Raw genomic sequence first — 17,920 nt, forward strand, 5'->3', positions numbered from 1 at the left:
AACAGATCTTGATTTGCAAGCCCTTATTAAAGGGCATGGAAGCCCAAAAGGATACAGGAGATGGTTACCCAAAAGTTTGTCGATGTTCCTTATTTTGAAGGCATCAAAGGGTTTAATGCGGTCCTAGGATTCTAACATGGGACCACCAGAACACCACCAAAACAAGGCATTGAAGGGTTCAATGAGGTCTCGGATCGCCCCAAACCATAGGTCACAACCCTATTTATTGTAAAAACTAAAAAATGAAATTAAAAAGCAGTCTAAGTATCCTCAAATTGAGAGGTAATTTCATAATAAGAAAAAAAATAACGTTTTGACCGATCCTTCTAGTAATTTTGCCCAAAAACAGCCCATTTTATATTTTATATAATTATTTTGTGTCCATATGTAAATTGCTCCAAAAATTAAGGTATACTAAAAACATGTGTGGGAAGTAGGGTGCTGAACCGGTTTCTGTAGAATTGACTGGTTCTGTCAGTTCTATGACAGAATTAGTTGGTTCTATCTAGAACCGTTGGGTTTTAGGAGGGAACAACTGGATACGCGATATACTGTAGGAACCAGATCGTCTACCACAATTCCCAATCCAAATCTGCCAATTTCGATCCGGATTGAAAATCTTTCAAGCATTGATAAAATAACAACACGGCCAAGTGGCAAATTGTAAACATTATATTAACGTCAACATCACAAAAGCATAACGTGCTATACCTAATGGCAGCTAAGACTTTGCAGATAACTAACCCGTAAAGCAAGAAAAGTCTTCTAATTAGGTTACTATACAAAGAGCATGCCCTTGTGAATAGGCCCACTAAATGAGCCCATAGCTTAATTAGGAGGAAGTTATTGGTTTAACCAAGATTTTGGTGCTAATCCATCCTAAGATGAGAGGAAACACATTAGCCATAGGGCTAGCCTCCTTGTTGCTCTTGGCCACCTTAGAGGCTCAGGGCTTTGAGGATGGTGAGGAATGGAAAGGACCCCTACGCCTAGGCAAGAAGAAAGTGGACTACCTTCATTTCTACTTCCACGACATGCTCGATGCGAAGAACCCGACCCCTCTGATCGTGGCCGAGGCCAATATCACCCAGTCCTCACCCACCCTCTTTGGCATGGTCAGGGTTATGGACCAACCACTCACTGAGGGCCCCAACCTTACATCGAAGATGATCGGAAAGGCCCAAGGCATCTTTGCCTCTGTGTCCCAAACTGAGCCAACTATCTTTATGGAGATGAACTTCCTCTTCACAGAGGGCAAGTTCAATGGGAGTGAGCTCACAGTCGTCGGTAGGAACCCGATTTTGAATAGGGTAAGAGAGATGTCCGTGGTGGGTGGGAATGGGGTATTTCGATTGGCTCGCGGTTATGCTCGCCTCCGAACATACTCCTTCAACGCCACCAATTTGAATGCTATCATGGAGTACCATGTCACTGTTATTCACTACTGACTCGGCCTGATCTTTAAAATTTCTGGTGGTGCAGTTGTCCTTGTGTGCTGTAGAGTGAACCAGGTCTATTGTTCTTGGAAACGGAATAAAGTTTACTATGGATTTTTTAGATAATTAGGGGCTATTGTTTTGTTTTGTTTTGTTTTCTTCTTCTTTTTTTTTTTTTTTTTATCATAAAATCAGTTGAAAAGAAGGCCCTGTCTCCTTTTTTTAATAAAAATAAAAGAAGTAACATATTTATCTTCCAGCTCTATAGTAGGGTAGTTGAAGGATAAATAAAAATAAAGTCTTGGTGGCAGGGCTATTGTTGACCTGCATTGGTTGTTGTTTCGTAGTAATAATTTTAAATAAAGAATTTCACTCTCGATGTAAGACTTTTTATCTCTATCGTTGGGATGTCACTTTTCTTTTTTAGGGAAGATTTTATTACTGGATCTTAGAATTCCGGGTGGGACAAGGGCTGCTTTTCTGTTTCAATCCTTTGATCTCTCTTCCAATTAATGCTTCCAACTACCCAATTTTTAACGATAATAGACTTGTGGAAATGTGATATTTTATTATTTTTTAATATTTAAACTTCTATATTCCTTAAATAAAAAAATTTATATAAGGGTGAGGCTCTAAACAATCAAATATCAAAAATTCATTAGAAAAAGTTGTTACGATACTAAAAAGAACCCTCAAATCGATTGTCTCGACCTTGAGATGTATGGACATGAGAAAAAATAGATTTTAAGTATTGGAAATAGTACATTTAGACCATCAATTTTTCAAGATTTTCAAGTGTTCATAGATTTGCTCAATATACTCTATATTTTAACTTTAAATTCTATAGTTAGAGATGAAAATAAATTTTAGGCCATCAAAAAGAATTCTGATACCAAAACAACATATTTCAAGTCTATTTGAAAGTACGTCCTGTTGAGGATTGATGTCTTGCCGTTAGACTTATATGTAGATGTGAGCTCGTAGACCTACACCAGCCTTTTTCTTTATATATATATATATATATATATATATATATATATATATATATATATATATATATATATATATATATATATATATATATATATATATATATATATATATATATATATATATATATGGAAAACACTACATAATGCCTATAGGCAAAAATGAACAGTGATTTTGCATATGCTCATCACCGTCCAAAGTTCATCGCTTGGTGACAGTTGCCTGGTAGTGTTTCTCTTTTTTATTTTTATTTTTCTACTAATCAGAATTATTTGAAATTTGCAGCGTGTATTCATCAAAAATAGAAGAATCTAATAAAAATATAAGAAAAATAATTCGTAAAATATAAATTGGCCAAAATACCTCTGAAAATTTATGGGGGTATTTTGGTCAACTTATATTTTACGAAATATTTTTTTTTATATTTTTATTAGGTGCATCTCACTAAGATGTACACACACTCTAAATTTCAAATCATTCTGATTTATAATAAAACTAAAATAAAAATTGAAACACTAACATACAATCGTGACCTTACGATGAACTTTGGAAGATGATGAGTATAGGCGAAATCACTGTTCATTTTCACCTATAGGCATTGGGAAGATTTTTCATATATATATATATATATATATATATATATATATATATATATATATATATATATATATATATATATATATATAAATATATATATATATATATATATATATATATATATATATATATATATATATATACTTACTATAATAAGATAAATTTAATTGCTCTTTTATATATTATAAAAATAAAAAAGGATAAATTTTCATATCTTTCATATTTTAGATTGTCGGTACTTTCTCTCTCTCTGTCTCGTGATTATTGGGTACAATAGGGGTTGAGTTGGGGTTAGGTACCCATTTTAGGAGGTTTGAACCAAAAAATAGGGGAAAAAATTTTAGGTATGACTTGCATGTAGAACTTTTAGGAAAGGGATGTATAAACAAAAACAACAAAAAAAATGCAAGATCTAATTGTTACCAAGTTTAGGACGTTTTAAAAAGAATATGACGAAACAATGTTGAGATAAGGAGGATATGGAAATCTCTCTCTTGTGCCTCTCTTAATGGAAATCTCTCATTAAGATATGAAAAGAATTTCTTCTCTCTCTCTCAAATTAAGATATGGAAACAATGTGGAGATAATCAATGATATGGAAATCTCTCTCGCTCATTAAAAATGGAAACTCAATCTTAGATATGGTATGCCTATCTTTCTCTATCTTGATATTTATTTTCTCTTATTTACATTATTATATGAGGAAAACTTGAATTTTATTTTCTCTTATTTACATTATTATATAAGGAAAACGTTTATGTAAGGTTGCAACCTTAAAATGTAGAATTACATATGCACCTCAAAAATCTATTAGAAAGGTTGTTTTAAAGTTGAAAAACCCCCTACTTGATCATCTCGACATCGAGATGTATGGATATAAAAAAAAAAAGTTTTTAAGCATCAGAAATAGTGCATCTTGCAACACTTTACCTAGGCTGCCATTTTCAAGATTTTTATAAGCTTATAGAACTCCTTGATTTTAACTATTTTTGGAGTTTCAAATTTTCTAATTAGATATGAAAATAGATTTTAAGATAATTCTAAGAATTTTTTAAAACAAAATTACTAGTTATGATAAAATTTGGAGATGCGCCATAATTGGATTGTTTAAGGTTGCAACCTTATAGAAAGCGCACCCATTATATACTAAGGCACGATACTTTTATGGAAAAAGTTTATATATGTTTGCATCATCAAAATGTAGAAATAGAGTTGCACTTCAAAATCTATCAGAAAAGGTTGTTTTAATATCAAAAAACCCTCTAATTAATCATCTCGACATAGAGATGTATAAATATGAAAAAAAAAAAGATTTTGAGTCTCAAAAAAGGCGCATTTTGCAACACGTTATCTAGACCGTCTAATTTCAAGATTTAAAAATTTTTATATATCTATTTGATTTTATCCATTTTTGGAGTCTAAAATTTTATAATTATAAATGAAGATAGATTTTCAAATAATCTTAAAAAAAATTTACCCCAAAATTATATGTTATACTAAAATTTGGAGGTGCACCTTAATTGGATTATTTAAGGTGCAACCTTATAGAAACCACACCCTAATTTATTGCTACTATATATTAATCATATAGGTTAAATTTTTATATTTATCAAATTTTAAATTGTCGGTACTTTCTCTCTCTCTTGTTATTAGTTACGCACAATAGGGATTGAATTGGGGATATGTACCCATTTTAGGAGGTTTGAAACAAAAAATAAAGGGAAAAAATAGGGATGACTTGCATGCACAACTTTTAGAAAATGTGTGATAAAAAATAAATAAAAAAAATACACCGATCTAACTTTAAGAGGTTTTAAAAACAATGCAGAAGAAACAATGTTAGATAAGGAGGATCTAGAAATCTTTCTCTCTTGTGCCTCCCTAATTAAGATATTAAAACAATATTAAGTTAAGGATGGATATGAAAATCTCTTATTAAGATATGAAAAGATGGTTGATCTCGCTCTCCCTCTCTCTCAAATTTAGGTATCCTATAATATGGGTGTGTAGATTTCTCTCTCTTGCTTATTCACTCTCTCTCTTGTGAGTACACTCTCTCTCTCTCATGCACATGCATGTGAGATATAAAACAATTGACTTGCTGATTTGTAAAAATTAGGGGTTGATTTGCTAATTATATAAATTAGGTAGCCGAGAAAGTCGTCACTCGAGACCACCTATCACATGATCTTGTGCCCAAATTATTAACTTACGGGGGCATTTCTTTTACATGAAAATCCCACTATTATCCGCGTTTAGCATATAAATATTTTACAATAGAAAATTTGGAGTCCTTAAAACCCTACATCTACTTGTGCCATCAAATGGTCGAAGCACAATCATATATGGGGGCAGTTCGATTTGGAGTTGTTCTTTTTTTTTGTTTTTTTTGTGCCAAATTATTTTTTCACAGGTCAACAAGATCTCAAAACATAAAGGGTGTTGTTTGTATAAGGCCAAGGCACTAAACAATCAAAGTAAGGTGTATTTTTAAATGGTCGAACGGTGTTGTTAAAACTTTGTGATGGCTTAAATTTTAAAAAAATATATATAATGAGACCATTGACCTTTGATACAAGGTGACCCCAATTAATCTTGACCATTGGCTGCATTTATTTCATTGTTCAAGCTCAAATTTCAAAAGAAATCTTCTCGAACTTTATGACACACCCAAGCTATCAAATTTCACATCGGATGGTTATAAATAATTGTGGTTTGCCTGTGCCAAAGGTCAATGGTCTCTTCGTATACAATCCCTTATTTTCATTAGAAAATTTAAAACTTCAAAAATAGTTTATATCGAGCAAATCTATGAAAACTTGAAAATTGACAGTCCAGAACATAGATTACAAAATGCATTGTTTCCAAGACTTAGAAATATATTTTTTATCATGTCTATTTATCTCGAGGTCGAGATAATTAATTTTTGGGCATCAAAACAATCTAATGAATTTTGAGATGCACCTTAATTTGATTGTTTACGGTCTCACCCTTATATAAAATTTTTCCAAACATAAATGGAGTTCTTAGATATTCTAATTGGATTCCACCTTACCAAGACAAGTACAGATTGAATTTTGATGGGAGTTCAAGAGGTGACTTTGAATCTTTGGTGATATTCTTTCAGCTAAGGTAAAGCGGATTACTAAGGGGCCACTTTGGGCAATGTCCTTTTTATCTTATTTTGTGCATTTGCACTCATGTTACTGCCAATGAAGTTGATCTTTGGGAGATAAATATTGGTGTATCTAAACCTGAACAAGCTCAGCCATAGTCACTATTGAAGGGAGTTCTCTCTCTCTCTCTCCCTCTTTTCCAACCCTGCTTTTCTCTTCTTTTCTCTTACTTCTTCTCTATTCCTTTCTTTCCTTGTGCACCCCTTATAGTACTTGATGAATTCACTTTATCATTCAAAAAAAAAAAAGAAAAAAAAAGAAAGATGATCTATAAATAGTTGGATCCAAAACACCCCCCAAACATGCTCGACCTATAGGGGTGGTCGAGCATTAAGTGACGATGGTAATGAAAAACCACCAAATATTTTTTAATAAAAAGGTTAGAGTGAAGTATCTATCGATATCAAAAGAATACTAAAATATAAAATGAGTCAATTTGAGTTAAAATTACACGGAAGGTCGATCAACCTGGAGTTTTTTATTTTTTCAAAATTTCCCTTCAGTCTGAGGATACCATCCTCGAACAACATTTTAACCTTTTTTTTTATGTTTTTTCCATAGTAGGGCTTTGCCCTAATGTTTGGGGCACTGCGTAGTCAATCCGATGCAGCATCATCGGACCACCTTATGTGGTGATCTTCAAAGAGGTTCGAGATTGGCATCCTCAAACAGGAAAGAATGACTTTGTTAAGCATTCGGAGGCGGTATGAGGTGCCCTTTCTTGGATTGCCTTCTCTGATACTCTTTAGGGCAGTCCGTGGTTGGCATCCTCAAACGGCGTTAGCTCATTTGTTTGCTAAGAAGTAAGGTGGTCTGAGGATGCCAACTTCGAACTGCCTTCTGAACAGGGCACTATGCTACTGCTACCAGAAAAAAAACTAAAAAAATAAGAATTAAAAAGCGGTCAGAAGATGTCATCTTTGGATTGGGGCCAATTTAGGAAAAAATTGAAAAAAATATTGGTTGACTGACCTTTCACGTAATTTTTGCCCAAAATTTTCCCATTTCATTTTTGTTTTCTGTCCATACGTAAATTACTAAAAACTTAAATGTTAAATTTGGCATGCTCTCCCCCAAATTGTGTAATGCTTTTCATTTTATCTTATGTTGCCAATGTTCTCTTGCCAAGGGTTTTGGGCTGCAACATTGAGGTTTTGGGCTCCAACCCAGGAAGAAGAAAAAGAAAAATGAGAGGGCTGGTGGTCTTGCTCATGCTTCTCTTTTCCTCCATTGTCGCCTGCAAGGCAGGTGCGGACTGGAAGAAGAGCTTAGGCCTAGGGAAAGAGAAGGTGAGTTATCTCCACTTCTACTTCCACGACATAGCGAGCGGTACTAAGAATGCGACGGCTTTGATTGTGGCCATGGCTAACACCACCATAACCTCTTCGACATTCTTCGGTATGTTGAACGTAGTAGATGACCCCCTGACTCAGGGCCGTGCCATAACTTCTAAGGTAATAGGGAGAATGCAGGGAATTTATGCCTCGGCATCTCAGACTGAATTCAGCCTTTTCATGGGACTCAACTTTCTGTTCACGACCGGAGAGTTAAACGGAAGCACGCTTACTATGATTGGGAGGAATCCCACTTTGGAGAATGTAAGGGAGATGTCCATTGTGGGAGGGAGTGGAGCCTTTCGTCTTGCTCGTGGCTTTCTCCTCGCTAAGACCTACTCTGCGAACAAGGTCACCAGGAGCTTTGTGCTCGAATGCGATGTCACAGTCATCCATTACTAGCTTGGCTCTGTTCTGAGTTGTCAACCATTTTGTGACTTTTGATTTCCACTTCAACCATTTTGTGATTCTTTATTCCCACAAACAGTAATTTGATTTTCATGTTTGTATGCTTGGTCGAAATGCAATGTCATAGTCATCCATTTCTAGCTTGGCTCTGTTTGAGATTTTAACCATTTTGTGATTTGTGATTCCCACGATAAATGATTTTCATGTTTGTGTGATTGTCCCCACCATGAGCTCAAGCTTTTGGAACGGGAATCGACTGCATTTGTTAAAGAAAACAAGTAATAAGGACCATTGTGTCTCCATTCCTTTAATCTCACAAGAAAAAGATAGAAAAGTATACAATGAGATCATTAAGTTTTGGTACAAGGTACTCTATGTTAATCTTGGATTTGAAATTCCGCATTTATTCCATTGATCAAATTCAAAGTTTGAAAGAAATTTTTTTGAACTTTGTGACACATCCAAACTCTCATATTTCATATTTCATATGGGATGCTTATAAATAATTGTGGACTTTGTATTAATGGAAAATGGCCTCATTGTACACTCCCTAATAACAATTCTTGTTACATTTTCGGCAGAGCGAATTGTACTTCTTCTACATTGGCTAAGAGACTAAACAAGAGTATCTTCTCAAATTGAAATTTTAGAATCCACTTTCTAACCATTAGATAGGGCTTTTGGAGACTAATTAAGAGTATCTTTTCAAATTGAAATTTTAGAATCCACTTTCTAATCATTAGATAGGGTTTTTTTCCCTTGAGTGATTCACCTACGGATTTTAAAATTTAGGTAAAGTGCGAAATGCGAGGAAATTGCAAAGAAGGTCGATCAATCTATATTTTTTTATTTTTTCAAAGTTACCCTTTGATCAACCCAAATTTTTATTTTTTATTTTAGTTTTTTCGTTAATAGGGCAATACCTTAAAGCTTGGGGCACTGTCCTACTAACGAAAAAAATAAAAAATAAAATAAAAATTGTGCTGATCAAGGCGTAAAAAATAAAATAAAAATTGTGTTGATCAACATGGCACACCTTAAACTTTTTATGCATGTTTCACATTTCCAATATACACTAAAAGCTACCCAATTTCCTACCTAGAAAATCCACAAGCTCTTAAGGGTATTCCCACTCCCAATCCTGGAAATTAACTTTCACTGAGACTCTCTCTCATCCCATTCAAAACTTATAGGAAATAGTAGTATTAGGACTCTCTTTCCCCATTCAAAGCATATGGGAACTAGTGCTCCAAGTTGAACCCCAGTATCACTATGGGGGGGGGGCCGAACTTGAGATCTTCGATATTTAAAATTACGAAGTGGCTTTGTCACATTGGATGTTCAAGATCCAAAGTGAAAGCAATTTGGGAATAAGAAAAAAGAAGAAGATGGGTGCGCTTGTAAAATAAAAAATTTTGGGAGATAATACTCTTTCCTAAAGTTTCTTCTAATTGTTGTTCGTTAATTTACATAAACCTTTGGTTTGATTTTTCTTAAACCCTAGTAGAATATTCCTTTTGTTCAGTTTAGTTTAATTTAGGTTCTCAAAAGATTTACAAACCTCGCCTAGATGGTGTTAATAGAGCAATATATTGCATACTCTATGGCTAAAAACCAAGAAAATCGTTGGTCAACTGCATAAAGTATAGTCAACCCCTGATCAGGCTTCGTAATAGTTTTTTCTTGTTTTACATTATTAAACTTAAATATGCATTAGGTAAAAATGGTTTTATTTATTTAGTAATGGGCTGTAGGTAGTCAAGGTGGGAGACTGACATTTTAAGTTCCATTTCTAAAAGAAGTAGAGGACCCGTTCCCTACTGATCTACTCAGAAAAAAAAAAGATTTTATTTAACACCTCACTTCAAAACTCATAGAAATTGTACTTCTAGTGTTGGAAAATATTCAAATCGATCATCTCAACCTTGACCATTATAATTATTTTAAAAAAATTGGATTCCAAGCTCTAAATATAGTGTTTATATCATATAATATCTAGACCGTCCATTTCACCCTAAATATAAGTATCCACGGATCCACAAGATTTTTACTATTTTTTTGTCTTTAAATTTTATAATCTGTATTAGAAATGGATTTTAGAGTCATCATGAAGATCTCCAATGCCCAAAGTGCTTTCCAGATAAAGATTTAAGACTAAGCTTTACTGTGTTTCCCTAAAAGGTAGGCCTTAAATAAACTGTATCCTTATTTTAAGAAAAATGTTTATATAAGCAGGAGGCTCTAAATAATCTAATTAGCACGTACCTCAAAAACTTCACCATAAGTGGTTGTTTTGATGCCTCAAATTGATCAAATCAACCTCAAGATGCGTGGACATGAGAAAAAAAACGGATTTCAAGTTTCGAAACTAATGTATTTTTTAACCGTCAATTTTCAAGATTGTCAAGTTTTCGTAGATCTCCTAAATCTACACTTATTTTGATGCTTTAAATTTTATAATTAGAGATGAAAATATATTTTAAGGCTATCGCAAACATTTTCAGTATAGAAACCACATTTCTTGGTACTATTTGAAGGTGCATTTTACTTTGATTGTTGGAGCCCCAGCCTTATACAAACCACACCCTTATTTTAAGGGTATGGTTTGTATAAAGCCTAGGCTCTAAACTATCAAATTAGAGCCTACGTTCAAATAGTATCGAGAAAAGTGGTTTCAATATTGGAAATTTTTGTGATAGCCTTAAATTATATTTTCATCGTTATTCATAAAGTTTAAAGCTTCAAAAATAGTACAGATCGATATATCTATAAAAACATGAAAATTTTTAAAATTGACGGTCCAAAAATGTGTTAGAAAATACACTATTTACAAAACTTAAAATCTATTTTTTTCTCATGTTCGCGCATCTTGATCTCGAAATGATCAATTTGAAGATATTTGGGCATAAAAAAAAACCTTTTCTAGTGAAAAATTTGAGGTGGGCTCTAATTTGATTGTTTAGAGCCTCGGATCTATATAAACTTTTCCCTTATTTTAATTCATCAAATCTGCCCCAACTTATTAGCTGCAAAATCATGAAAGGAAACCAAAAATGCATTTCAATCTACTTGATAGAGCATGTTTTCATATCTAATCCATGAAAAAAATTGGGCGGCGGATTTATGCACCCAGTATGGGTGGCAATGGACCTACGACCCAAGGGGTAGTAGACCTGATCTGGGATTGGGTATCCAAAAAACTGACGGATCATGTTTGAGTTCAGGTCAGGGTCTGATTGAGTCTGGCTCCCACACTATATTTTCAGATTTAGCTCTTGGTTTGGGTCTAGGTTCAGTGAATTCAGGTTTGGTCAGGTCCAAGTCTGGGTCCCATATCATTTTTCCAAGTCCAGGTTTGGCTGAACCCATACCCTACCGACCCGTTACCACCCCTAGCACAACGTTTAAAAGATCAGCTGATTTTTAATAATCGGCCGACTAACTTGGATCAGTCATTAGCCGATCCCAATCTGGCTCAATTCCAACGGTCATGTATGAAGAAATTTTTTTTCAATGTACTAATCAGCCAACTAATCGGACAAATCAGCCGATTAGTGACTTAATCGGCGATTTTTTCTAAATATCGACCGATAAATGCATTGTTATACCATTTTTTATTTATTTCTCCTTTTTTTTCTTTCCCTATTCTTCTATGGACACACGGTTTCAATGTGGCCAGCTTATGATTTCTATGCAGCTAGCCCGCATATTGTAAAAATGCGAGCTTGGCAATAAAGATATTTTTTAAAATATAATTTGATCCTAATTTTTAGAGAATATATAATCTTTACCATGGAAATCATGAATATGAAAAAATAATAACAATTTGAAAACTAGAAATAATAATCATTAAGAAAACATTTGGACTGTTAGTTAAACTTGTTTTTAAATGAACTATCTATTTGCATCCATCTATAAGATTGATGTTTTATACCTCTGGACCTCATAATGTAGAAATACGGTCCAACTCGCATGAAAGAATTTTCCTTCTTCTATATTTCTACTTAAAACTTTATTTACTATTTCAAATTTTTTATTTGCTAACTGCATGGTTTGCTGCCTTGGGTGAGTAGACTCAGACGCAACAAAGTTGGTCAGGCCCGACAAGGTGCCAAGCCCGTAGGTCCCTCCACTTGGGGGATATAAAAATTTTGCGTTGTTCATCTGATTTGAGCTTCAATCTAATGCCTACACCACCAACCCCCCGAGGGGCACATAGACACAGATATGAGAGAGATGGAAATTTATCAAATTTGTCACAAAGGGATGAACAAATTTATATTTTACTGATATTTTTAATTGAATTCTAAAATACCCAAAAAAAAGCATGGTTCGAGCTGAAATATTATAATATTTTTTAATATTATATCATATTATATTACATATTATAATTTTATTTTATTAATTTAATTTATATTATATAGTATACATTGATTACATATTAATATTATATATTTATTATATATTGATCACTGAAAAAAGTATTGCTTCAGGTGTCTAATCATTTTTTCCGAAACCCAATTATGCTTATGATATTTATTTATTTCTTTTTTTGTGTGATAATATAAACGAGAATACATGTAAATTTTAAACATTCTTACAATTTTTTGGGATTTTTTGAGTTTTTTGGAATTTTTTTACCAAAATTTCATTTGTTTTTACCAAAATTGCAGTTCCTTTGGCAATTGGACCTAAGTTTCTCAATAGGTTTGTCCCTTCCACATGATACCTAAAATGAATAAAGTATAGGAAGATAAAGTTCGTCTCAACGTGCATGACCCTTCCGAGACTCCAGAGCTAAAACCTATAAAAATCATCAACGAGATTAGGGGAACGTGGGCGATTGGGCGAATGTCAACGAAAACTGAAAAGATTTTTAACATTCAAAAAATTTAAGAAGATAAAGTACAATATAACTTATTCTTTTAATAACCTATAATATCATCAAATATTAATCATATGGATCATATTATACTTTACCATAGCTTAATTGCTATTTAATTTGTCAAATAAAGAAAATGATATGTATACAATGCGACTATTTATTTTTTACAAAAGGAAGTCATAATCATTACTGACCATTAGATTCAAAATCAAGTGGTTGAGGATATATCATTGGGGACAAAATCCATAATAAAATTTCTCAACTATTGTGACATAAGGGGTGTTATTATATACAATCTTTCGCATATAGAATTAGAGCTAGTGGACAAAGTGGTTATGTGTAACCAGAGCCTTATGTGATCGTCACATACCAATGAAACTGACGGATAAGTTTTATAGACAGCTGTGAGACCAGTTTTTCTTTATGGAGCAGAATGTTGGAAGGTCAAGAAACAATATACTCATTGGATACGCGTAGCTGAGATGAGGATGTTGAGATGGATGAGTGACAAGACAATAAGGGACAGAATTCGAAATGAATACATTCGAGAGAACTTAGGTTTGATTTCAATGCGCGATAAGATGAGAGAAATTAGACTTAGGTGTGGCTTCAATAGGCGATAAGATGAGAAAAAATAGACTTAGGTGGGCTAGTTATATACAATGCAGACCTAGTATAACAATTATAAGGAGGTGAGAGTTGTTTAAAGTAGAAGGCTCAAAAAGGGTAAGCGGCAGAACTAAAAAGATATGGTTAGAAATAGTAAGAAAAGATATGGGGATTTATGGTCACACTAAGGATATAGCCCTTCATAGAACAAAATAGCAGATCTGAATTCGTGTAACTAATTTCATACAGTTAGGAAAAAGCTCTAATGGTGATTATTGTGTACCTTAAATGGAAAAATGGCCATGGGGGGATGTAGCTCAAAAGATTGTACCTTATCAATTTCCCCTCGATGATAAATCTAAATCGTCTACTGGGGTAACAATAAAATCTAGGGTTTTACTGACTCAAAACTTTCTTTCAAAGTTGTTCAAGGTATATAAGAGATGATATGAAATCTTGAAAATTTTCCCAACCGAGTGTTGTTACTTGGTGGAGCACCATATATAGGCTGAGGCTCTCAACAATCAAAGTAAAGCGCACCTTCAAATAGGGTCGAGAACTGTAGTTTCAAAACTAAAAATCTTTGTGATGGCTTTAAAATATATTTTCATATTTAATTATAAAATTTAAAGCAAATGCTTAAATCCTTTCCCCATTAATGGTGTTGTTTGCATACGGATGCATCCGTAGCTGTAGAGGTAAGGTGCACCTTCAAATTTTATCATGATATATAATTTTGATATAAAACGTTTTTAGGATTATTTCCAAATTTTATTTTTATATTTCTTTATAAAATTTTAAATTTTAAAAATAGTTAAAATCAAGTAGATCTATAAACATATGAAAATCTTAAAAATGGACGGTGTAGATAATATGTTGTAAAATGCACTATTTCTGAGACTTAAAATCTTTGTATTGTTCATGGTCATACATCTCGATGCCGAGATGATCAATTAAAGGGTTTTTCAACATTAAAGCTACCTTTTTCGATGGATTTTTGAGGTCCATCCGTAGTTTTACATTATAAGGTTGCATCTTTATATAAACTTTTTCCATCCATTAATTCCATGTTTCTAGTTCTTCTTCTTTTTGGTTGGGTTTTACACGTTTGAGAAAAATATTGCTACTAAACGGAGGAGGCAGGAGGGTCAAGAAAAGTATTTTGCATCTAAAGGCTTCATTTATTAAGGCACTACCATGTTATTCCCTGTAAGGGAAAAGTCGATAGAACCTAGGCTCTAAACAATCAAATTAGAGCCTATCTCAAAAAATTCGTTGGAAGATGCTATTTTGATGCCCAAATATCTTCAACTTGATCATCTCAACATCAAGATGCCTGGACATGAGAAAAAAATAGATTTCAAGTTTTGGAAATAGTATATTTTGTAACATATTTTTGGACTGTCAATTTTCAAGATATTTTGAAACATTAAATTTTATAAATAAATGTCAAAATATAGCTTAAGGCTATCACAGAGCTTTCCAATATTGATATTACATTTCTCAACACTATTTGAAGTAGGATCTAATTTGATTGTTCAAAATCACACCCATAAAGTAAAGAATAAAATAACAACATCAAAATCAAAGAAAGATATAATAACTAGCACAAATCAAATAAGGATTTTCCCCAAATATTTGAACGGAAATTACATGTGAAACAATTGCAAGAAGACCCTTCTTTACAAGTGAAACAATTGCAAGATAACCCTTCTTTTCTAGTTCATCATGCCATCCACCAACACAACCTGGCAATAAGGTTTTTCCCAAATACTTGTTCTATTTTTTTTTTGAGGTAAAGTCTTTCACAGATATTACCAAGGAGTTTTCAGACTGGGCCATGTATAAAAGAAACTACCTTCATCAACAATCTCATTGAATCCTAGATGAGAGGGAACGAAGCATTAGCCACCGGCATGGCTCCATTGTTGCTCTTCTTCTCCTCCATGCCCATTTGCCAAGCACAGCTAGGCCTAGGTGAACCAAAAGTGAGCTGCTTTGATTTCTACTTACATGACGTCCTTGTCGTAGAGAAGCCTATGGCAGTGACCGTGGCCACAGCCAACATGAAAAATGCCTCGGCCACTCTCATTGGCGAGGTCGTCGTTATTGACGACCCCTTGACCGAAGGACCGGAGCTCACATCCAAGGTTATTGGTTAGGCACGAGGCCTCTATGCTTTTACATCCCAAACTGAGCTCAGTATGTTCGAGTCCCACCACTTAGTATTCACAGATGGCAAGTTCAAAGGTAGCACATTCATTGTGATGGGGAGGAATCTAGTTCCGCTTAAGGTGAGGGAGTTGTCAATTATTGGAGGTACCGGAGCCTTCCGTTTGGGTCGTGGTTAGGGTCTTAAACAAACCTACTCCATCGATACAACAACTCTGAATGCTATACTGCACTACAATGTAACCGTTATCCACTATTGAGGAAATGTCATTCATGTATCGTTTTAGAATGATTCTATGACTGATGAAATTTTCATGAGCTGTTTTTTTTTAAATAAAATTTCCTTGTGTTGTTTCTCCTTTACAAAGCTCTTGTTTGAGAGTGCCATGCTAATATGTATGGATGGGCATAGGGTGTACACATATCAAGGTTCATGAATGTTTGATGAAGAATAATTGAGTCATTGAGTGTGCTGGACTTTTATGCCATTAAAGACCTTACGAAAGCATGTAATCAACATCTGATATGCCTGAACAAACAACGTTAGCGGGGGAATGATTCAGAAAGACCAAGACAATATGGTCTTGAGGGACCAAGGGAATATGATCTTGAGGGACAAAGGGAGGGACCGAGATAGGCAAATGCTATTTGCCGATACTCAGATTTCGCTTGACGTGCTAGGTCAATCCAGTTGGAAAACCCCTATTACCAGGGCACCGATGAGGATTTATGGGTTATCTTTGATGAGGTCGGAGTTGCCCATCTTTCAAAGATCTGAGCTAGATCATTGATCCGTACACCATTAGAGGAGGAGACCCAGTGTGGGGTGTACTAAGTCCGTTTGAGGTAATTTTCTATTATCTCTCTTTGTGGTTGGCTAGATTTTATTTCTCATAAGCATTGTTTTGGTTTTATTTATTGAATAAATGATGTTGTAATTAATAGCAGCATGTCAGAACTACTTTTGGTTATTTATTTGTTTATTTCAATAGAGTTTTATTGTATTTGGACATTTGTAAGTGTTCTAGTCGGTGAGAAGAAAAAAAATTAAAAACTATATACATTGTGCTAGATCACCTTGTCTAACTTTCTTCGGTATCAGAGTGAGGTGTCATGCTACCATATCTCTTTCGTTTCACTATTTTTATGAGTTAAAAGCCAGATATTTGAAAGACAATGGCTTTGTTGTCCAATGGAAAGCCTCTGAAATGATTACTGGCATGATTCCTATACCGCAAATGTCCTCTATAGAATAGGGTTTTCTCTCTTGTTTTGGAGCATTGATATGAATAAGAAGAAGAGGTATTTCTCTAATATATACCGCAATGATACGTATGTTTTTTAGAGTAGGATCTTCTTACAAAATTTAGGTAGGAGATTACGGGGATTTGAGTGTTATGGACTCATCATTAAGAGGTGTCAATTCTAAACCTGCAAAATTCAGGAACTGTACATTGAATTCTATGAAATTTTCCACCGTGCAAATAATTTTATTTCTTAGTAATATTTTACTGTAATTCATCAAATTGAGTTTACTTTAAAAAAAAGATAATTTTATGAAGAAATCCCTTGTGGTTTGAAAGATATGATCCTTTTATTTAAGTATGAGCAAGTGTTGTTTTCTACAACAAAAACTGTTTCAGTGATATGAATGTCATGATTTTATTTCTATTCTTAACATAATGTTTTGAGGTCCACACTGAGTTTTTAAGGTGCTATTTTGAGTCTACTATCTAAAATTAATTATTTGAGAGAGAAATATCCATGGGAAAGAAAGAAAAATATTTCTTTATTAGAAAAAGGTCATCCTGAATTTCTGCGGTTTGGTATGTTTGATTGAAATGTAAATATCCATATTTGACAAGTCTACTTAACAAAGGGATATGAGGCTTACAGAAAGATAATTACTACCCTTTTGTGTCTACTTTTGAATAAAAGAAGTTTAAAAGGGAAACTCCAAGTGGATAGAGAGAAAATATAATTTTACAAGACAGTATTTATTTTAGAATTCTGCAGTTTAACATATTTTATGACATGAATGTTACTTATTTAATTCCATGTAGAAAAATGCTATTTGGGATTCACACCATAATGTTTAGTTTTAGTTTTGAGTCTAGTTTGCAATAAAAATGGTCTCGGGAAAAAATATTTGCTAATTGAGAGAAATAATTATTATATTGAGAGGTGCACAACCTGATTTTGTTCTATGAAAACTGTATTCTGATGTGAATGTCACTAATTAAAAGAGTGATTAGATGGTGTGATTTGGCGATGACACTAAATATTGATTTTGAGTCTACTTTCATACTCAAA

The 17,920-nt window shown here is 33.6% G+C and overlaps 1 non-coding gene and 1 pseudogene across 1 annotated transcript; both read left to right on the forward strand.

Annotated features, from left to right (window-relative positions):
- Positions 1 to 884: 884 nt before the first annotated feature.
- On the forward strand, positions 885 to 1,448 carry LOC148780614 (dirigent protein 22 pseudogene; annotated as a pseudogene).
- A 5,825-nt stretch (positions 1,449 to 7,273) lies between these two features.
- Positions 7,274 to 7,935, forward strand: LOC18431212 (dirigent protein 22). Its single transcript, XR_016040552.1, has one exon. It is a non-coding gene; the product is annotated as a dirigent protein 22 (transcript).
- The last annotated feature ends 9,985 nt before the right edge of the window (positions 7,936 to 17,920 follow it).

The sequence above is a fragment of the Amborella trichopoda genome, chromosome 9 (assembly GCF_054954075.1).
Source record: "Amborella trichopoda isolate Santa Cruz 75 chromosome 9, AtrichopodaSantaCruz75HAP2 v2.0, whole genome shotgun sequence".
NCBI lineage: Eukaryota > Viridiplantae > Streptophyta > Magnoliopsida > Amborellales > Amborellaceae > Amborella > Amborella trichopoda.